The sequence below is a fragment of the Aquarana catesbeiana genome, linkage group LG01 (assembly GCF_042186555.1).
Source record: "Aquarana catesbeiana isolate 2022-GZ linkage group LG01, ASM4218655v1, whole genome shotgun sequence".
In the NCBI taxonomy this organism is placed as follows: domain Eukaryota; kingdom Metazoa; phylum Chordata; class Amphibia; order Anura; family Ranidae; genus Aquarana; species Aquarana catesbeiana.
In genome coordinates, this window is record NC_133324.1 from 748543100 (window position 1) to 748567673 (window position 24574).

Below are 24574 nucleotides of genomic sequence, written 5' to 3' on the forward strand. Positions count from 1 at the left end.
CAAAAGGGTTGAAACACGGCATATATCAGCTCTATGCGTTTGATGGATTGATCCAATCTTCAGGAGAATGCACGTGATTGGGGTATATATAATGTAGATGGTAAAGAATTTTATTTGGTCTGACCCTGTCAAGGAAAAAGATGGTAATAGAAAAGATTGTAAATAAAATAAAAATTGATCAACCCAAAGAAGCCCACTCTTAATAGTACTTACAGAGGTGACTGTATAATGAAGGTGTAGGACTAGGGATCGTGGAATCCCCTAGGGGGCATCACCACCGGGAGCTGATGCATGGGGCGGCCGTATGCCCAGCAAGAATAGCGTCTGCTCAACCTACTTTTTACTACTAGCCTTTATAGGCACAATTTTGCTTTTGGTTTCCATTGCTTCACTCGGTGTTTCCACCGTTACCTTTATCACCTTTGCAATCCCCTGCTTGCACCTGTCCTGGAATCTACTGACACTTGGTATAATAATCACTATCCTGTGCCCTACTGAGCACAGGACACACTGTACACTGTATTATTTATATTATCCTCACAGCAGTCCTTGTTTGGTTTCAGCACTCATGGTTTTCCATGTCTACCAACACTTTTTGGAGATCTGTTTCCCCCGGACACTATCCTTGCTGGGCATTCGGCCACCCCACGCATCAGCTCCCGGTGGTGATGCCCCCACGATCCCTAGTCAGGGCTGGTGCAAGGATTTTCGACACTCTAGGCGAAACCTCATTATGCCGGCCCCCTGTCTCCACCCCTGACTCCACCCCCTTTGCCCAGCCCAGGTATACCCCACCTTTTTAATGAAGTGCCCATAGAATGCAGCCCACCGGTGCCCATCAAATGCAGCCTCACCAGCGCCCATCAAATGCAGCCTCCCCAGTGCCCATTAATGCAGCCTACCAGCGCCCATCAATGCAGCCTACCAGCTCCCATCAATGCAGCCTCACCAGCGCCCATCAAATGCAGCCTACCAGTGTCCATCAATGCAGCCTATCAGTGCCCATCGATGAATGTTTGCTTGCTTCCATTCATTCGGGAGTCGGGAAACAAGCCACAGTCCTTCGCCGCCGCTGCACCTCTGACACTATGTGCGAACGGAGCGGCAGCTGCCTGCTGATGCTAAGACTTAGTTGCTTGCTGTAGAGAGAAGAGAGTAGGGACATCAGTGGCCGGGCGCCCTAGATAGCAGTACGCCCTAGGCGGCTGCCTAGTTTGCCTAGTGGTAGCACTGGCTGTCAGGGGCATGTCAGCAGTCGTCGGGTGAACCTGCGTGCACGTAGGTCCACAAGGAGTGTTTTCCAGCGAATTCAGCCAAAATCCCCACCAGGGGGCGCCGGTGCGCTCCCGCGGATGCCTGTACGCGCGTTCGCGCGTTCGCGGGTGCGCGCGCGCGCCCGTGCGCGCGCCCGTGCGCGCGCCCGTTCGCGCTAGCGCCGTTTGGCGCCAAGGGGCCTTTAAGAAGGTGACAGGTGCTCATGTTAGCTGCTGTTCGTCTGCAGCTCTGCACCTGAAAGTTCCAGTATCTGCCTGCTTGTTACTACTTTTGACCCGGCTACGTTTGACTACTCTCCTGTCTCCCATCCGACCCGGCTTGTCTGACCTTGTTTACTCTGCTACCTGTTGCCGAACTCCTGCCTGTCTGACCATTCTTGGATCATCCCTCCTGTTTATACCCTGCCTGATCTCCTGCCAAATACGGACTGTCTGACCTTGCTTGCCTGTGCCTTTAACGCTGCTTCCAGCCTGCCTGTTTGCCTCCAGCTACTGTCTTCATATCCGGCTGCCAGCCAACCTACCAGCCTGCACCAGTTACCTGCATCCACAGCTCAGCCATCCCTGCAGAACATCCTCCCAATTCCGGTGTCTGCTTCTGCTGGAACCTGCATCAGGCCCTCCTACCCACTGTGCTCAGGAGACCACTGTTCCCACTTCCAGCGGCTCCTGAACCAGCGCTTAAGAGAGGTCTCCTTCTACCAGTCAGGCTCACTACCAGGTACCTCACAGTACGAACAGCCATGACTGAGCCTGCAGGAGAGACCTCTCCTATTCAGGAGATCTGTACACACTTGGCGGCCCTCACCCAAGCAGTAAAGACTCTACAAGACAGTTATAACAGACTGGAAGGGCAAGTGTTAAACCTCAGTGGTTCCGGTGGTGTGGCCTCTGCACCCGCAGCTGTTCCAGTACAGGCCGCAGCACCACCCTCAGTGGTCATGCTTCCACCAGAACCAAGAGTACCTGTTCCTGACAAGTTTTCCGGTGACCGAACTAAGTTTGTGGCCTTCCGCAGCGCTTGTCAACTTTACTTTGGATTACAGCCACGGACTTTTTCTTTGGAAGCCACCAAAGTGGGGTTTGTGGTATCCCTTCTACAGGGGGAACCCCAGACCTGGGCCCATCGCTTACTTGAATCCAACGCCATACAGGTCCAGACCCTACCTGCCTTTTTTGAAGCCATGGCCCAGCTCTATGAGGACCCTCAGCGGGCTGCCACCGCTGAGGCAGCCTTGATCGCGCTCCAGCAAGGCCGTAGACCGGCCGAGGACTATGTCATGGACTTTCGACGCTGGAGCGCGGATACTCAGTGGAATAACGCAGCCCTACGCCACCAGTTCCGCATGGGGTTATCGGAGGGTCTTAAGGACGAGCTTGCCCGAGTAGGAATGCCTGACACCTTAGAAGAGCTCATTGCCATCACTATCCAAATTGACCGACGCCTTCGTGAGCGCCGGTCTGAACGATCTGCCCAACAAAATCGGCCTATATGGATGACTGCCAGAGCCCCGCTGCCTGCCTCCCGGTATCCACCTTCTGCCGGGCCAAACCCAGCCAATCAAGCAACTGACGCCTCTGAACCCATGCAACTTGGACTTATGCGTACTACTCTGACCCCTGAAGAACGGGCACGCAGGCGCCAACTGAACCTTTGCCTCTATTGTGGCGGAACGGGCCACTACGTGAACAACTGCCCAGTGAAGATCCGTAAGTGTTTTTCTTCAGCTCCAACCAGTTTGTCTGCTTTAACAGCCAATGCCACTCAACTTGTTCTCCCTCTCTCATTACAGCTTCAGGGAAGAACAATTCAAGTCAACGCCATTGTTGATTCCAGGGCATGTAGCTGTTTCGTTGACTCCACTTTTGCTACCCAGCAAGATCTTCCTTTAAAAGATAAAACACATAGACTTTCAATCTTTCTGGCCGATGGGTCCCATATCAAATCCGGGCAAGTTTCTCAAGAGACCCTTCCTCTGTCTGTTATCTGTTCATCCCAGCATCGAGAGATCTTAATCCTGGACGTTATCTCATCACCTCTTTTCCCAATCATTTTGGGTATGCCCTGGCTTCAAGCCCACAATCCTCTTGTCAATTGGACCACGGGCGAGATCAAGTTCCAGTCACCCTATTGTCAAAGACATTGCCTACCTGAACCTGTTAATCCTGCTACCACCCTACTATGTATGGACTCTGACCCAGATCTGCTTCAAAACGTACCAGAGGTCTACCAAGACTTTGCAGATGTATTCAGCAAGAAGGGAGCAGATTCTCTGCCACCCCATCGCCCCTATGACTGTCCAATTGAATTGCTTCCTGGAGCTGAGATCCCTTTTGGGCGCATCTTTCCACTATCCGAGAAGGAACAAGAGGCGCTTAAGGTTTACATCAATGAAAATCTAGAAAAAGGCTTCATTCGACAGTCCACTTCACCAGCTGGGGCGGGAATATTTTTTGTCTCTAAGAAAGATCTTACGCTCCGCCCTTGTGTGGACTATCGGGAATTGAACAAGATTACGGTCAAGAACCGCTATCCGTTGCCCCTAATACCAGAACTGTTTCAAAAATTACGGACCGCCATTATCTTTACCAAATTGGATCTGAGAGGGGCCTACAATCTGGTCCGCATTCGGGCCGGGGATGAATGGAAGACGGCTTTCCGGACCCGTTTCGGGCACTACGAATATTTGGTCATGCCCTTTGGCCTTTGCAATGCTCCTGCCACATTTCAACATCTGGTCAACGATGTGTTTAAAGATTTCCTGGACATCTTTTTAATTGTCTACTTGGACGATATCCTTATCTTCTCCAGTTCCCTTGAACAACACAGGGAACATGTCCGTAAAGTTTTAGCCCGACTCCGCTTGCACAGATTGTACGCCAAAGCAGAAAAGTGCGAATTTGAACAAGAAGAGATTCAGTTTCTGGGGCTAGTCATCTCCCCGACCGGTATTAAAATGGATCCTCGGAAAGTGTCTGCTGTGTTAGAATGGCCAGCACCCATGGACAAGAAAGGCATTCAACGCTTCGTTGGATTTGCGAACTTTTACAGAAAGTTTATCAGGGGGTTCTCTGCCATCATCTCCCCCATTACACAGCTAACCAAGCAGAATATCCGTTTCCACTGGAACCAGGAAGCCCAGGAGGCCTTTGAGGAATTAAAGAGGCGTTTCACGTCAGCTCCGATTCTCAGCCATCCAGACCCATCTTTGCCATTTATTCTAGAGGTTGATGCCTCCGAAGTAGCTGTGGGTGCTATCATTTCCCAACGTCAGGGCAACAAAGACCTGATGCATCCTGTTGGGTTCTTCTCTAGGAAACTTTCGCCGGCTGAGCGGAACTACGATGTGGGGGATCGGGAGTTACTTGCCATCAAGACGGCCTTGGAAGAATGGAGATACTTGCTTGAAGGTGCAGTCCACCCAGTACTGATTTATACAGACCACAAAAATCTGGAGTATCTAAGATCTGCTAAAAGACTGAGACCCAGACAAGCCCGTTGGGCTCTATTCTTTACACGGTTTTGCTTCCACATCACCTACCGGCCGGGTTCCAAGAATATAAAACCAGACGCACTGTCACGCATGTTTGATAATCCCAAGGACTCTTCTGTCCCTGACACTATTTTGCCGGCAAACAGTTTTCTTCTCCTTCAGACAGATTTGCTATCCATGATTAGAGAAGCATCCCCAGAACCTTCAAGTCTCCAGGAGTCTTCCTTAACATCTCGAGATGGACTATTATGGAGGGGAAGTCAAATCTTCGTACCAGAAAACGTCAGAGTCAAGGTGCTGACACTTTTGCATGACCATCCACTTGCAGGACATTTCGGGGTCCGTAAGACCCTTGAGCTGGTGCAGCGCACGTTTTGGTGGCCTAACTTAAAGGAATTTTGCAAGAAATATGTCAACTCCTGCTCTGTCTGCATCCAGAACAAAACCCCCAGGAACAGAGCGTGGGGACTACTAAGACCATTGCCCATACCAGATAGGCCCTGGAGGATGATAGCTATGGACTTTATAGTCGAACTGCCATATTCTGAGGGGTGTTCGGCGATCTTTGTGGTCGTCGACCGGCTATCCAAAATGGCCCACTTTGTGCCCCTAAAAGGAACACCCTCTGCTGTTGAGACGGCCCGTGTGTTTATTAAGGAAATCGTTAGGTTACATGGGATTCCCGCAAATATAGTGTCTGATAGGGGGGTGCAGTTTACCTCACGCTTCTGGAGAGCCCTTTGTGAAAATTTGAAGATTGAACTAGCTCTGTCCTCAGCATACCATCCCCAAACTAATGGGCAAACTGAACGGACAAATCAAACTTTGGAGCAGTACATTAGATGTTTTACATCTTTTGTACAAGATGATTGGGTATCCTTGCTGCCACTTGCAGAGTTTGCGTACAATAATGCCAGTCATTCTGCCACAGGTCAATCCCCTTTCTTTGCTAATTATGGGTTTCATGCATCTTTTTTACCAGATTTTCTTTCAGAATCTTCGGTTCCAGCAGTCCAGGACACTGTACAGTTCTTCAGTCATAATAACCGGATCTTGCAGGAAGCGATATCCAAAGCGCAGGCGGATAATAAGCGGTTCTTTGATGAGAAAAGAAGGGGAGATTTAAACCTTCAGCTTGGCGACAAGGTATGGCTGTCTACTAATAATATCAGATTGTCATGTCCTTCCAAGAAGCTTGCTCCAAAATTTATTGGACCTTTCCCTGTGAAAAGGAAAATTAATGAAGTATCGTATGAATTATGCTTACCTGATTCACTTAAGATACACCCTGTATTTCACGTTTCACTCTTAAAGCCGGCTGTAGATGATCCCTTTCCTGATAGGGGTACCAGGGTCCCCGAACCAGTTCTGGTGGACGGCAATGAAGAGTATGAAGTGGAATCCATCCTCGACTGCAGAAAGAGGTCTGGGCAGGTACAGTTTTTAATTAAGTGGAAAGGGTATGGTCCGGAAAATAACTCGTGGGAACCTGACTGTAATATTCATGCCAAACGTTTAATTCATGCATACTTTTCTACCCATCCTGAAAAAAAGGTGTATCTGGGCATCCGGAGGCTGCCCGTTGGGGGGGGGCAATGTCAGGGGCATGTCAGCAGTCGTCGGGTGAACCTGCGTGCACGTAGGTCCACAAGGAGTGTTTTCCAGCGAATTCAGCCAAAATCCCCACCAGGGGGCGCCGGTGCGCTCCCGCGGATGCCTGTACGCGCGTTCGCGCGTTCGCGGGTGCGCGCGCGCCCGTGCGCGCGCCCGTTCGCGCTAGCGCCGTTTGGCGCCAAGGGGCCTTTAAGAAGGTGACAGGTGCTCATGTTAGCTGCTGTTCGTCTGCAGCTCTGCACCTGAAAGTTCCAGTATCTGCCTGCTTGTTACTACTTTTGACCCGGCTACGTTTGACTACTCTCCTGTCTCCCATCCGACCCGGCTTGTCTGACCTTGTTTACTCTGCTACCTGTTGCCGAACTCCTGCCTGTCTGACCATTCTTGGATCATCCCTCCTGTTTATACCCTGCCTGATCTCCTGCCAAATACGGACTGTCTGACCTTGCTTGCCTGTGCCTTTAACGCTGCTTCCAGCCTGCCTGTTTGCCTCCAGCTACTGTCTTCATATCCGGCTGCTAGCCAACCTACCAGCCTGCACCAGTTACCTGCATTCACAGCTCAGCCATCCCTGCAGAACATCCTCCCAATTCCGGTGTCTGCTTCTGCTGGAACCTGCATCAGGCCCTCCTACCCACTGTGCTCAGGAGACCACTGTTCCCACTTCCAGCGGCTCCTGAACCAGCGCTTAAGAGAGGTCTCCTTCTACCAGTCAGGCTCACTACCAGGTACCTCACACCGGCCCTGTCCCTAGTTCCACACCTTCATTATACAGTCACCTCTGTAAGTACTATTAAGAGTGAGGGCTTCTTTGGGTTTATCAATTTTTATTTTATTTACAATCTTTTCTATTACCATCTTTTTACGTGACAGGGTCAGACCAAATAAAATTCTTTACCATCTACATTATATATACCCCAATCACGTGCATTCTCCTGAAGATTGGATCAATCCAAACGCGTAGAGCTGATATATGCCGTGTTTCAACCCTTTTGTGTTCCACCGGTTATTTATTTTGTTTATACGCTATACTATATTAACTGTTTGTAACCATGTGAATATTTGCCTCTACTACATGTGTATATACATGAATTGTATTGGAGACTTTACATGTACCATAATTACCACTATGTATCCTATTATCGACAGATCTAATTTTTATATCAATTCCCACTTCCCCGTTATATCTACACACAAATGTTTTGCCTTTCATTTCTATTTTAAACTGAATGGGTTGTTTTACAAGGTGATCGTTTACAATCACTTTAAAATAAATCTAACTTAATACAACTACTTTTAGGTGAGTATGAATAGGCTTCAGGATATTTTGTTTTTTGTTAGGGAATGTGTTACTTGCAACAGATAGATTTCCAGGAGGCATAGGAAAATTAGCTAAGGCCCATTCACCTAGTAGGAGACAGAGAAGCAGCTGAGCCTTTCTGGGACACTGATAAATACTTAAAATATCTCTGCCAATTGCTATGCACTCTGCAGCTTAAAGCTGAACTCCAAGATATGCAAATATTGTTTAAAAACAAGAGGCATGTGTATTCTTACTAGAATCTTGGTGCACTTTGTGCATTTTTTCCAGATCTTTGCAGTAATCCCCTGTCAAATATTGCCTCTGCAGGAGCTTCCCACTTCCTCCCTCCTGCTGCACAGTTTCTGGTCTTGTATCCAGCCTTTCCTATAGTATTCTGCAGGCAGCCTGTAATGGGTGGACCTGTTGGGTTCCTCCCACAGCTCTGTTCTTTACAGGTTATGTACAGTGATGATATCACTACTTATTTTATTAGGCAATAGCTCGGTTTGCAAAGGTATGTTGTGCACACAGAGTCGACATGTATCCTTTATGACTATTGAGGAATATATTTAAATAAGCAATTTTGGGACTGGAGTTTAAAGCCCAATTCCTTCTTGGGCAAAACATGTTGAAGTGAATTCCCTAGCAGCCCATACAAATAAAAAGGCAGCCCTGGATGCTATACTCTCCTTCTCTAACCCCAGCAGACTCACTCACCCATCCAGAGCTAGTCCTCTTTTTGGTTGAATGACACCCAGCACCATTCAATCAACTTTCTGTCGGCTCAGGTTTGTCAAGAACCTATCCCCAGGCTGTGCTCACAGTAGAATGCTGCAGAGTGTCCCCATTCTCTACAGCGTTTATTATTTGCCTACCACTGGAGGAAAAGTGGGTGAAGAGAGAGTACTTAATTTGGGGGGGGGGGGGGGAGGCAAACCTGAAAGAGGGGGTTGATCCTGGAGTGGGAGTTCACTGTAGGAATGTGACAAACAGCCACTCAGTCAGAATGAAAATTTGCCATCATTTCTGTAATGGTAGTTTCTATTTAATCAGCGCCATTTATTGGCTATAATGCATTTTTCCCCCCTGATTGAGGTAAAACATCTTTATGGCCACTAGATGGCACTGATGATATAAGTATTCCTAATCCAAAAGTAAAAAGTCAAATTTTCATTTTGACTGTGCGGATGTTTGTCACATTCGTACAGCGAATGTTTTATATATACAACTCTAAGAATCTATTGACGCCAGCAAGGTACAGAATTGGGATCCTCAATGTATAACAAAACACGGAAGTTATTTTTTATAAAATGTACAATGCGTTCAAGTTTATGATCATTAATGTTTATGTGGAGCATGCTTAATGAGAGTTCATCATTTGAAAAGTCACAGAAGGACTCCATTATGATATTCCTGAGCCACCATATTTTGTAGCGTATGGCTGGGCTTGAATATGTAACTGCATACAGAATATTTGCCCAACATATTTTAGTAATTTCCTTAGACAGCACTAGTGATTCATTAACATGCCACCTGGGGGCACCCATGTTCTAGTATAGAATAAATGAAGCACCATGTCTATACATACTGCAATATTATTTAAGCAGTACATTGGAAACAGTCATTTGTCCTAAGGAAAACATATAATGAAATATAGGGCAGAAACATTATCATTGAAGTACATGAAAAAAAAATACATAAACAAGTTTTCACCATTTTTTAAATATATTGTGTAGCACTAACTCTTGTTATCTCTGTTTCACCAGCACCGGGTCTAGGGTTCCATTGAGTTTACCTCTGGACGATATAAGCACCAACACTTGAGCACGTTTTCAATGCTTTATTGAACCAAGTAATGAAGGAAGTAGCAGGAAAGAGGCAGGGGGGAAGCTGCAGGGAAGCTCAAATACCTTTCTTTAGGATTCTTTAGAACATCCTTTAAAGTTGAATACTGTAATTGAATGCAATCCCCTTTTGTGGGACACGATCTTTGCTCGCCTGGATAGGCCTCTCTCACTAGCCTAGCAGCCAGTACGTAGCACGAACAAAAGTCTCTGCCACAGACTTGCTTGAAATAAACCCGTACGATCCTCTGCCACAGGATGTATTGGTTCACGATGAATGTCAGACACAGTACTTGGACCTCTAAGCCAACCCGGCAGTACCATGCAATAAGACTACTTCAGGATACGTCCTCCAACGGAGTCACCAGGCCCCTCTCCAGACCAATACTCTGCATGATCCTTCCATGACGGGTCCTCCCCTGGGATCTTCTCGGTTGTCCAGCTTCTTCACTCTGAATAGACAGGACCATTCCTTGGCTGCTGTGGTAGGCCCCAGACAGGCTTCTGGGCCCACCCACGAGCCGCAGCGCCGCGGGCCTCCGGAAACGGAGGACCACGAGGTGGTACTCTAACACATACCTGTCAGCCAGGAGGGCCAGCAGGTGGCTGAAAACGAACCCCTAAACATGGCGTCTGTCCCATAAATACCCTCTCCCAGAATGCAACTCGGAGGACCACCTCCACCGAGTTGTCTCCGGGACAGAGGAGCACTCATCCGCTTTAACACATTGCTTTTCCAACACCCGCTGATGGTGACAACGACACCCACCGGCACAATGTGGAACCACACGCAACATCAGCCAAGCTGGAACAGAGGCAAATCTAACTTCCTATAACAAGCAATTCACTAAATTTACCTATCAGATGGTAGATCATAAATCTACCAGCGCTACAATTGTAACATTCAATTTCCGTTAAATGTGTTTTAAGGAAAATACGTGGTGGCTTAAGTTTAATTAAATATTTCAACTTCTCTGATATATTTATTGGTTTACACTTACCTACAGACTCAGGTTCATATAAATAAAACCACTCACTAAGGATTAATGTTAGATCCGGATTCCTTGTATGGAAATGTTTACAATGTGACATTAGTCCAGCTTTGGCCAATGTTTGTAGGTATGTGCCATACCTGTGGGATCCTTGTGGAAGCTGGAATCACTGAAGAAGGCACCACTGCTCCAGTGATTTCCACTTGCTTCTGGGTCCCCTGCTAGGTTGCTGCTTTGCTGATTACAGAACACAGTAGATTGCCTACTTGGCATGGATGCCATTCGGAGAACACTTGTGCAAAGTGTTTCCTGATAGCATGAGCTAGAGATCATGACGTCACCACCCCAGCTCTCCACTTCATCCAATCAAAGAACTCTCTGCATTTAGTAAGATAATGCAAAATGTTCCCTGGATGGTGCCCATGCCAAGCAAGCAGCTGCATTAACAATACAACAAAGCAGCTTCTGGGCACAGGACCTGGAATCTATTTAAGGTCACTCTGGTAGCTGTGGCCCCTACAATAATTTCCAGCTTCCACGGGGCAGTGATGGGCCGAACACCCCCCTGTTCGGTATTCACCAGAACTCCCAAACAGGGAAAAAGTTTGGCCTGAGCCACAATCTCTATTAAAATCTATGGGACCCGAACATGCAAAATCAAAAGTCCCCATTTTAAAGGCTTATATGCAAGTTATTGGCCATAAAAAGGTCATGGGGGGCCTGGGTACTGCCCTGGGGGACATGTATCAATGCAATTAATTTTTTTTAAAAGATAGTTTTTACAGGAACAGTGATTTTAATGATGCTTAAAGTGAAACTATAAAAATGAAAACTTTCCTTAAATATAGTGTCTTGGGGGTCTGCCTGTAAAGTGGCACATCTGTACTGTGTATAGAGCCTGCTGCAGCAAAACTGACATTTCTAAAGAAAAAAAAATACATTTAAATTGACTTCCGGTTGCAAGCCATGGCCGGCAATACATTTTTTTCCCTTTTTTCGGGTCTGGGGGGCATGTTTGACGATGGTTCTACATCGGGGGGACATTGTTTTTTTATTTTTCTAATAAAGGAATTGTCAAAAACTGGCTCATGTCTTTATTTTTGACACTTTTTTGTGAATGAGTAGGGGTACAATGTACCCCTACTCATTCATATAGGGAGGGGACCCCTTGTTAAGGGGGGATTCCAGATTCTGATAAGTTCCCTGCCTGCAGACCCCCACAACCACCACCCAGGATTGTCAGGCAGAGGCCCTTGTCCCCATCAAAATGAGGAAAGGGTTTTTTGGGTAGGGGGGCAGAGCCCCCCTGCCCCAAAGCACCCCTCCCAAATGTTGAGGGCATGTGGCCTGGTAAAAAGGGGAGGGGGATTCCACAGGTATTGTATGTGCATAATTACAAGTTGGACCAATGTAACTATATAAAAATTGCCATCAATGGAATTCATCTTTAAGTTTTGTATTACGGTAATTTAAAATTCCCTCTTATGGGCAAAGCTTACTTATGTAACATTTAGCCTAGCACTAGCATAAATGTTGTCTATGTCACAATAAAATCTGAGACGATACATAATAACTGTATTAAAGCGGTTGTATACCCGCTGACATTTTTTTTTTTTTAACCCCTGTAAGGCAAAAGGCATAATGAGCTAGTATGCACCGCATACTAGCTCATTATTACCTTAGAACGAGGCATCGGTATCTTACCTGGTCCACGCCGAGGTAGCTGACATGTTGCCTCGGCGTGTCTTCCGGGTATCGCAGCTCCAGCGCTGTGAGTGGCTGGAGCGGCGATGTCATCACTCATGCGCGCGGGAGATTTCTTTCCCGGCAAGGTCCGGCAGTTGCCGGGCCTTCAGCCGAGAATCCCCTGTGCGCATGCGCCGCTGCAGTCAGCGGCTCATAGCAAGGGGAATATCTCCTAAACCGTACAGGTTTAGGAGATATTTTTTTACCTACAGATAAGCTTTATTATAGGCTAACCTGTAGGTAAAAGTAAAAAAAAATGACTATACAACCGCTTTAAGCCACACTTCCCAGGCATTGTTCCTCATGTCTACCTCTTAAACACTAAGTTTCAAACCTGTCCTTGAGGACCACTGATGGATCAATTTTTCCCACATTTGTGTTAGTGAAACTGAAAATTATAGTTAGCAAACATCAATTTGCCAGCAGTTAGAGATTTTATGATAGAAAAGACTACAATCTAAAAACTTTACCTGTGTGCATTTCTGTTAATTGCACAATGACTGCAACACATACACAGAACAGTGAACATTCTTAGCCCATTTTGTGAGCACAACGCTTAGATAATGTAAATCCAATGCGCATTCATGGTTGTTGCACCAGTGTTCATCCACTGAGGGGCTGATGGTGTCAGATCTGGAAGAAGAGAGGAAAAATATGGCTGCTGTGGCAAAGCTCAAACCTCACATTGCTGGAGGCGAGCAAAAAAAAAAAGGACAGTAGGTGCGCCATAATGTGCAAATAGGCTGTGCCTTAGGCAAATGCTCCCGTGGCCACCCTGTGCCTTGAATTTTGCTTTAATCATAGGTTAAATTGAATCATTTCACCTGTGAATCAGCTGAAGACAATGTTTAGTTGTCCTTTAGGGCTGGTTTGAGGAACACTGCTCTTAAAAAAAGACATACCAGGTAAACAAGTTCTCAGCCTTATGGCATGTACAAACTGCTGTTTTGAGGTAATGCACACTATGCACATTGGTGTAGTGCGATGCCATTCATTGTCAATAGCATCTTCAGCACACAACCATGTTGCTGTGCTCCTAAATGCATAGTAACCAGTGGCTGCTTGTGCTAACATTTTTTGAGGTAGAGCAGAGGACGCCATAAGACTTACCTACTAACAGAGCCCTCCAGTGGTCACGGCACCCCTGAAACCCGATGGCTTCCATGTTAACCCAGTCTTCTTTCCGGGTTCCAAATCTTCAGCCTCCTGATTGGCTGAGATGAAAAGCCGAAAACCTGAAGTGACGTCATGGCGAATATTGATTTGCTAAAACCAAAAGTGGAAGGGTTGCTCTGTGCCCTGAGGACAACCTAAAACAAGCTAATTAGAGCCTCAGATAATAAAATAAATAATAAATAAATAATAAATAAATGATAATATGACTAACATTTTTTAATTTTAAGATGTTAAAAAATGATAGTCATTATCAGTTATTTAAAAATAAATCGTTCTATGATTAGCTTTCTTAATTGCAAACTAACTTTGGGAACTTTGTGGGAGGCAGCGCCCCTGCGCTCCTTTTGGACCGGCCGCCACTAATAGTAACACACTTGTGTTGTGGTCCAATAGCAAAAAGACGGCAGGTCCAATTTATGATCTATCATGCTATTGGCAGCCCATTCAAATTAATAGGCTGTTGTAACACAACATACGTTAACATACGAATAAGGTGCATTAATAGTTGTGTTAAATGCACTGCAATAGACCACCTGGGTAAAAATGGGCCCTTAAAGTGATAAACCAACAACATTTTGAGTACTTGCAGATGGGTTCAATCTCATGCACCTTTCTAAAACATTAAGGAAGTCTGTAGCCCCGGCCGGGGGTGTTGCCGAACAGGAAGTGGGTCCTGAGACCCAATTGGCCCGAGAGTCCTAAGACTCGCGGGCCAATCGGGTCTCAGGACCTGCTTCCTGATTGGCCAGGAGGAGAATCAGGAAGATAATAGTGAATACTGATTTGCTATTGTCACACAAATGAGTGGGCTCAGGGCGCAGTGCTCTGCACCCGGAGTCCACCCTTTTTTGAAGCCAATTAGAGCCTCAGGCTCCAATCATGTGCTTCCAAAAACAAAGAAACCTTGAAATCCATGCATCCGGCACCCTGCATGTAGATTAGGGGCCGGGCGCATGAAATGGGTGGGGCGACACCCCTGCGCCCCTAATAGACGGGCCGCCACTGGTTCCAACACTGAACCTTGGAGTAAACCACTGATAACCTTAGACCATTCTGAGTATGAATCATTATCATTAATCACTACTCTCACATAGAGACACCACAGGCACCACCATCTTTACATTATACCCTGTCTCTCTGAAAGAGAGTATAGCTAGGAATTTTAATAGCACAATCTTGTGAAGAATAAAGCCAAGATTCATCACTACTCTAACTAGGACTTAAAAATATATACCCCCAAGTATCTTTTCTCCTAATATATTATGTCCTAGTGTTTCCTCTTTCTTCAACATTCCAATAATATTACTGGTATCTTCCAAATTAGGCAAACCAAAAAAAAAAAACATATTATGGGACTCCATCTCAACTATTAATCCACATTTAGCAACTTTTTGTTATCAAATGATGTACTTCTATCTTATTTTTGTAAATGATTAACTAGACATACCTGATCTGGAGATTCAGGTAGCAAGATCTCACCACTGAAATCATTGAGACATAGATTATTTTGACTACAAATATTTACCCATAACTAAAACAAAATAATTTTAAACATCTAAAGGACAACTCTAGGAAATATACCTGGGAATGACAACAGGTTTGGCACATGCTGTTATATTCAAAATACAGATCTCTGAAAACTTTGACAGGGCTGCAATGGCACTAATAGCTCAATGCATTTCATCCATTCACTCTACTTCCTGTTCCTGCTATTTTATGATTGTGATTAGTCATTTCAGTCTTTGGGACCACCATTTGCAGGGACTAAATTTATTCATGAAAATAGCAGTGACCGGATGTTAAAATACAGTCGGAATGTCTAATGGTACCTTTGCGCTCTGGGCACAGTTTTTAACCACTTGCCAACTCGGCAATATTACCCCCTTCCTGACAAGGTAAATTTTCAGTTTTCACACTTTGAATGACAATTGCGTGGTCATACAACACTGTACCCAAATTACATTTTTAGCATTTTTTGAGACAGATAGAGCTTGCTTTTGGAGGTATTTAATCACCACTGAGTTTTTTTTTAAACAAACGAAAAAAGACCTAAAATTTTGAAAAATACCCTTTTTCTTAATTTCTCTTATAAAATTTTGCAAATAAGTAATTTGTCTTCTTCACTGATGTGCGCTGATGAGACTACACTGATGGGCACTGATAGGCTGCACTGATAAGCACTTATGAGATTGCATTGATGGGCATTGATGAGGCTGCATGTGATGGGCGCTGATGAGGCTGCACTGATGAGGTGGCACTGATGGCCACTGGTAGGCACTAATATGCTGCTCTGATGGGCACTGATATACTTCGCTGATGGGGCTGCACAACACCAGGTTGAAAGCAAGTATTGCAGTCTTCTGAACACTCACTGCATAACAGGATAACTGGCAAAGCCTCCGGTCTGGGTGTGGGTTCGGGCGGATGGAAGGGAACATTTTTCCCTACTCCCTGTCATCCCTTCCTCCTCCCCCCCCCCCCCCTTCTTCCTTTCTTTCTTTTTTTTTTTTTCTCTTTGTTTTGTTTTGTGTTTTTTTTTTGTTTTTTTTTGTTTTATATTTGTTTTTGTTTTTTTTTTCCCCCCCTGTTCAAATGGGACTCTGTGGGTTTCCCTCGATCCCCCAGAGTCCTTACTACACGGTCTTTTCCGTAAAAATTTGACATGCGGGATACAGAGACTCCTCTGATCGAGCAGATCACCATCTGCGATAGAAGTATTAGATGAGATTACCAAGATAACGTTTTCTGAGAACCGGAATGTTCCTTGTTCTTTATGCTTCTAGATACTGATATCATTGTATGGTCTCTGTATTTATCGTATGTTTTGCTTGCAAAAATAGTACTGAAAAAAAAAGAAAGCAAGTATTGCATATACAGCTGCTTAAAAAAAAAAAATAAAGCTCCAGAGGTACAAACATTTAACTTGGAGTTATGCCGCGTACACACGTTCAGACTTTTCGGCTACAAAAGTCCGACGGCCCGTCTGACAGACTTTCGACAGACTTTTGGTGGACTTGCGGCGGACTTTCTAACGAACGGACTTGCCTACATACGATCACACAAAAGTCCAACAGCCTAGTACGCGGTGACGTACACCAAGTCCAACGAGACTATAAAACGGAAGTTCAATAGCCCGTACGACACCCTTTGGGCTCCTTCTGCTAATCTCTTGTTTATCTCGTGTTAGTAGAAGTTTGGTGAGGGACGATTCGCGCTTGTGACACTCGTATTTTTCAGTTCGTTTTAACTGTTGTTCAGTCTGTGCTTGTGAGGTTTGTATCTGCTTTTCAGTGCGTGCAGTCAGTTGGCATTGAGCAATCTTTGTTTTATTGTCCGCCTGTTGCTGATTTTCAGGTCACTCTTCACAGGCCTTGCTGTTCTTCAGTGCGTTCTGTTAAGTGCGTTCTGACCAGCCGACCGTTTTGAAGCCATGTTACCTGTACGTACTCGTTGTCAAGCTTGTGCATTGTATGTGCTTGGTGCTGTAGTTCATTCTTCAGCCCAAGACCAGTCCACAGGGCGAGGAGGAGTTCATGGACTAAGAATTGGTTGCTCCAGCGTGACCAGTTCTGTCACATGCCATTGCTCCGTGAGATCCGTGAGAATAATCCTGAGGATTTCAGGAACTTTCTCCGGATGACGGACCCTGTTTTTGACCGTTAGGTGGCTTTGCTCACCCCTTATATCAGCAGGCAGGATACCTGCATGAGGCAAGCCATCACTCCAGAGCAGAGGCTAGTCGCCACCCTGCGGTACTTGGCGACAGGTAGAAGCCTGCAGGACTTGAAGTTCTCGACATTCATCTCCCCCCAGGCTCTGGGGATCATTATCCCAGAGACCTGTTCTGCCATCATTCAGGTCATGCAGAAGGACTATATTAAGGTAAGAATTTTATCCTTTATTAGCATCACATGTTATTTTATTTAATCTTTGATAATGTAATGTATTTCTTAACTCAAACATTACTTACCATCATTGCAATATAGTGTGAATGTCCCCTTTTTCTCCTCATGCATGCTGTAATTATTTCATGTTCTTTTTTGTCCTGCATGTATATTTGCCTTCACTAACCTCCCCATCATACAATGCTGGGCACATATCCACCTAGTCTACTCAGTTTGAATGTATTTAGTCAGCTGCATTGTATTTTTTTTCCCCTAAACTCCATCCAAATAGTGTGTGTGTCATTAACTAGATTTCAAAACCCCCCCCCCCCTAAACTCCATCCAAATAGTGTGTGTGTCATTAACTAGATTTCAACCCCCCCTAAACTCCATCCAAATAGTGTGTGTGTCATTAACTAGATTTCAACCCCCCCTAAACTCCATCCAAATAGTGTGTGTGTCATTAACTAGATTTCAAAACCCCTCCCCCCCCTAAAGTCCATCCAAATGGTAGGTAAGTCATTAACTAGATTTCAACCCCCCCTAAACTCCATCCAAATAGTGTGTGTGTCATTAACTAGATTTCAAAACCCCTCCCCCCAAACTCCATCCAAATAGTGTGTGTGTCATTAACTAGTTATTTCTTAACTCAAACATTACTTACCATCATTGCAATATAGTGTGAATGTCCCCTTTTTCTCCTCATGCATGCTGTAATTATTTCATGTTCTTTTTTGTCCTGCATGTATATTTGCCTTCACTAACCTCCCCATCATACAATGCTGGGCACATATCCACCTAGTCTACTCAGTTTGAATGTATTTAGTCAGCTGCATTGTATTTTTTTCCCCTAAACTCCATCCAAATAGTGTGTGTGTCATTAACTAGATTTCAAAACCCCTCCCCCCCCTAAACTCCATCCAAATAGTGTGTGTGTCATTAACTAGATTTCAACCCCCCCTAAACTCCATCCAAATAGTGTGTGTGTCATTAACTAGATTTCAACCCCCCCTAAACTCCATCCAAATAGTGTGTGTGTCATTAACTAGATTTCAAAACCCCTCCCCCCCCTAAAGTCCATCCAAATAGTAGGTAAGTCATTAACTAGATTTCAACCCCCCCTAAACTCCATCCAAATAGTGTGTGTGTCATTAACTAGATTTCAAAACCCCTCCCCCCAAACTCCATCCAAATAGTGTGTGTGTCATTAACTAGTTATTTCTTAACTCAAACATTACTTACCATCATTGCAATATAGTGTGAATGTCCCCTTTTTCTCCTCATGCATGCTGTCATTATTTCATGTTCTTTTTTGTCCTGCATGTATATTTGCCTTCACTAACCTCCCCATCATACAATGCTGGGCACATATCCACCTAGTCTACTCAGTTTGAATGTATTTAGTCAGCTGCATTGTATTTTTTTCCCCTAAACTCCATCCAAATAGTGTGTGTGTCATTAACTAGATTTCAAAACCCCTCCTCCCCCTAAACTCCATCCAAATAGTGTGTGTGTCGTTAACTAGATTTCAACCCCCCTAAACTCCATCCAAATAGTGTGTGTGTCATTAACTAGATTTCAACCCCCCCTAAACTCCATCCAAATAGTGTGTGTGTCATTAACTAGATTTCAAAACCCCTCCCCCCCCTAAAGTCCATCCAAATAGTAGGTAAGTCATTAACTAGATTTCAATCCCCCCTAAACTCCATCCAAATAGTGTGTGTGTCATTAACTAGATTTCAAAACCCCTCCCCCCAAACTCCATCCAAATAGTGTGTGTGTCATTAACTAGATTTCAACCCCCCCCTCAAAACTCCATCCAAATAGTGTGTGTCATTAACTAGATTTCAACCCCCCCCCCTAAAAATTTGCTATAATGTTCTGTGGTGTTGACTTTTACAAAGTAAATATATGTTGCACTTTGCAAAATGCATTTGCACTCTGCAAGTGCATTTGCTCCAGGGCTTTATAAATGAGCACAAGCTCTGCTGATTTCCATCATCCAATCATGTGCAAGCCACAAAGTGTTTGGATTAATTGCCCTTGCATGTGATTGGGTACTCCTTGCAACATGAAGCCTTTACCTTACCTCATTTACTAAGCTGTGGAGCAACTGCACTTGCAGAGTGCGACAACTGCACTTTTCAAACTACACAGTCTTGTAGCCTTTAGTCAATAAAACCCTGCGTGTCCTTAAACTTTTAATTTCTAATTTCACCACCCCCTAAAATGTAACAATGTGCCATCAGAGGGGGTGAGCAATCTGATAAGTGTGCCTTTCCATATTATTTTTTAAAGAAGATTTCAATTATTATTTAATTTATTTTCAAAATTACTGAGTTTTGTTTTCTTGTTTAATTCCCCAGTTTCCTTCAATGCCACAGTAATGGCAGACTGTGGCATCCCATTTTGCCACTACCCCATTCGGGGTCATACTATTTTAATTATAAGGGGTTCCATAGTATTGTCTTAATGGCGGTGGTGTCGGCACAATATGAATTTCTGTATGTGGACGTGGGGAAGAATGACCGGATGTCGGATGGAGGAGTATTTGCCCAGACGGAGTTCTGCCAGCGTCTCCAGAGTGGTGGCCTGGGATTGCCACCTGATTCGGATAATGTGGAAGGACTCCCCTTTGTCTTCATAGCAGATGAAGCCTTCGCTCTGAGCAAGCACCTCATGAAGCCATTCCCCCAAAGGACCCTCACCCCGGAGAGGAGGGTTTTTAATTTCCGGCTGGCCAGAGCGAGAAGGGTTGTTGAGAATGCTTTTGGGATTCTGGCCAGCCGGTTCCGCCTGTTTCAAACATCCATAAACCTGGCGGAATACAAACTGAATTACATCATTTTAGCGTGCTGCATCCTGCACAACTTTTTGAACAAACATTCCACAAATTATATTGTGCCAGTTGGGCCTGAGGCCGGACTTATTAGTGACAATCTGACGGGCCTGGATACTGTCCGTACTGGCTTGGCCCCCCAAAGTGCCTGTCAAGTTCGAGATCAATATGTAGATTATTTTATGGGTAGGGTTTAATTTCTCAAAATAAAAAATCTTGATCAAATCTTGAATTATATTTATTGCTTGCCTTTCTTTGTGGCTTTCTCCTAGGTTATCGTAGAGCACTTGTAGTGCCAAATGTATTTTCCTTGACTAAAAAAAAAAGCACCATTGTCACTGTAAACAACTATTTAAAATTTAAACAAACTGATACTGAGCATTGAAATAGCAAACCACACATTCAGTTAATTACTAAACAGATGTTTTAATATTCTGTGTACATTCACTTATGCATTTGTAAAAAATGTTGATAGTCAAAAAAAATCGATATATTTACAAATTTGCAACAATATAATTATGTCCTTATTTTTTCTTTAACTATATATATATATATATTTTTTTTTGTTTTAACAAACACGCCTCTATTTTAAACATTTTTTTTTTTGGAAAACAGGCCTCTATTTTTTTATAATTTTTTTTTTTGGTAAAACAGGCCTCTATTTTTGTAAACATTTTTTTTTGGGGGGGGGGGAAACAGGTCTCTATTATTTTTGGGAATTTTTTTTTTTTTTTTTTAACAGGCATATAATTTTTACAAGGTAAAAAAAGAGAAGGCCCAGAATGGGGTCAGCAAACAAGGAAATGAAGAACATGATCAATGTTTTTTGGGTTGAAAAGGGGCATTTAGATTCTGCCCAAAACATCGATCATGTTCTTCATTTCCTGCTGCATACGATCCAGCCGATTCCGCATTCAATTAATCTCCCCATTCCAGGCCATTATTTGACCAATTAGTCGTTGGGCACTGTCTGTGGTAAAATGTTCACTCAGACCTAAAATTGAATGAAAAAAAGATGTGTTTAGAAATATGCAGACATACATAGATTACCTTACCATAAGCTGGTGTCTCAGACACTGACCAGGTAGGGTGCCCATGTCGCATACTTCCGAAACATCCTCGGGGGTGGCGCTGTTGCTTGAGTCAAGCACAACCAGATCACCTAAAATAGAGTGTAAAATTAAAAAAAAAATATGCAGCCATACATAGATTACCGTAAGCTGGTGTGTCAGAAACTCACGTGGTGGAGTGCCCATGTCGCTCACCTCTCCTTCCTCCACATCCTCAGTGGGGCTTGGGCTGATTTCCCAATTATGTTGTTTCGGTTGGGGGGAACTGGGTTCATCTTGGCTGAGTCTTTTTTCCCCTATGTGAACAAAAAAATTAATATACTTAGCACACAGATATTTTAGTACATAGTAATCTTAAAACATTGTAGTGAAGTGGTGTACAAATTGTCTGTTTGTGTAAAGTTCCTAGTTTAATACATTTATAATTTTATAAAGACATATCTAGATAGAGAGATAGATAGATAGATAAATAGATAGATAGATAGATAGATAGATAGATAGATAGATAGATAGATAGATAGATAGATAGATAGATAGATAGATAGATAGATAGATAGATAGATATAAATAGATACATTAATAAAAGATATAGGTCTGTATATATGTAACAAGGTTTATTAAAAGATCGTTTCAAACTATATAAACTCGTACAGTAAAGAAAAGCACATGGAGCAGTATACAAGGTAATAAACAGAATATGAACACACGACAAGTACTTTACTTTTTTTCAGCACTTTACGGATCCGTCTGTACTGATCCGCTCCCAGAGATTGAGGTCGGACCATCTTTTCCGAATCTGATCTTTCGATGATATTTTGGCTTTTCTAAAATTAGGCCGGGCGTACGGTCCATACTTCCCATCATAGTCATTTTTTCGCAGAATTGCCACCATTTCCACCATCTCTTTAAAGGACATATTGGAGGCCTTAAATCTCGGCTTCCCAGATCGTGACGTTCCGGCCTCCGGGCTTTCGACGTTACCTGAGGTAGTACACACCTGATGTGTCTCCGCCATTGTTCATCCCACTACGCACCGTAGAAAGAATGGGCGGAGAATATTAGTTAAAATAGAACGTCAGGGGCGGGCGAGGCAGGCGGAGTTTCACACATGCGCAGTGTATAAAGAGAGGTATTACGCATGTGTCATACGTACGTTCTGTGCGTAGAGTCAAGGGGCGGAGAATATTCGTTAAAATAGAACGTCAGGGGCAGGCGACGCAGGCGGAGTTTCACACATGCGCAGTGTATAAAGAGAGGTATTGCGCATGTGTCGTACGTACGCTCTGTGCGTAGAGTCAAGGGTGGGGAATATGCGTAAAGAAAAAGAACGTCAGGGACGGGCCAAGCAGGCGGAGTATTAGGCATGTATAAAACGTATTGTGTCGTACGTACGTTCTGTGCGTAGATGATAGTGGACCGGGACGCTAGAAAACAAATTAATAATTTTTAAATTTGAAATTTGTTCAAAACTTTGTAGCAAGCAGCCTATATGGCTTGACAGATTGATGAGGCCTATGTTGGGATAAGATGATGAGGGTTTAGCAGAAACATAAGTGTTTTTTGTCTTGTGTCTTTTATCTTTTACAGACATTATGAATGCCAAATTTAAAGAGCCTGAATTTTTGTCGGCTTTCATTGATAAATACAGAGAGATGAGGAATCTTAGGGAGATCAAACACCCTCAATATTATCTGAAACATGTAAGGAAGTCAACGCTGGAGAGACTTCTGACATTTGTCCAGACGTCCATGCCGGAAGCAATGATAGAGATGTTGTTAAAGAAAATTGGGATCTTGAGGAACATGTATAAGAGGGAGCATAACAAGATCCAGGATTCCATGAGATTGGGAGCATCAGCAGATGATGTATATGTACCCAGGCTATGGTACTACAATAAACTATGTTTTCTTGATGACCAGACTGAAGCCAGGGCATCACTTTCAACCCTTCCCTCCACCCTTTCCTCCACCCTTCCATGCACTCTTCCATGCACCCTTCCCTCCACCCCAGCAGAGGGTGATGAGGACCAAGCTGGGTCTTCCATCCTGGAAGAACCGGATGTGACCATCTGGAGTCAGGTAAATTAATTTTACAAATATTTACTGTCCTAATATTAATGATGTTAACTAGATGTAATAATTGATGAAAATAATTTGATCCTAAAAATGATGTATACATATCAATTGACAGTAGTGACCAAATATGTTTGTCACCTGCTTTAAAAAATTATGGTGTCTGATTTCTAGACTCTTTTATTAAGAGATGTATTCACATTGAATTTGCAAGTGATGAGAAGCAAATTGTGTGTCATTGATGAACCCCCCAAAAAAAACTAAAACTATGTCCCTTTTTTATACACAGGATGAGGGCAGCCTGGAGGAACGTGGGGAAAGTGGCAGGCAGGAGGAGGCCAGGCCCAGGGACAGCCAGGAGGAGGCCGGACCCAGTGTCATCCTGGAGGAGGCCGGACCCAGTGTCATCCTGGAGGAGGCCGGACCCAGTGTCAGGCAGGAGGTGGCTGGGCCCAGTAGGAGCCTGACACAATCTCAAGTGCCTCCCCTCCGCCTACATACAAAAAGGGCCAGGAAGGGGACGGTGACACAGGAGGCATCCCTGCGCCTCATGCAAGAGGCCACCAATTTTTTGAAGAGCCCCCCAAAGCTGAAGAGGCCTATGGGTGCTACTTAGCCAGCAGGTTGCTTCAAATGCAGGGGGGCCAACGCCTCATTTGCGAAAAACTTTTTGTAGAACTGATACACAAGGGGCTGAACGCCGAGCTAACTGCCAATACACAAATACATGAGGCAGCCCCCCCCTCCTCCTCCTCCTCCTTCTCCTCCTGCCACAACTCAAACACCAGAGCCACAGCCTCCAAAGAAGGCTGCAGGGAAGGCTGCAGGGAAGGGTGCAGGGCAGCGTGGAGGGAAGGCTGTAGGAAAGAGAAGAAAGTGATGACCTGGGTTCAGTCTGGTCTGACAGAAGACGCAGGCTGTTGTAGTACCACAGTCTGGGGACATCGATATCATCTGCTGCTGCTGTTGATCTCTGGGATTCCTGGACCAGATTGTGCTCCCTCTTATATGGACTCCTCAAGATCCCAATTTTCTTGTCCACAGACTTTTGCCAGCGTTGACTTCCTCTTTATTTTCTTTTGACCATAAATATATGGATATGTATGTGTTTTAATTAACATCACTGATTTAGACACAATGTCAAATTAACAAGGGACAACAATCTCCTTGAGGTTGCAAAAACACACCCAAAAAATAAATAAATAATGTTCTACTGGTAACTTAAAAAAAAAAAAAATATTAGACATAACCAGTAACCATACAGTT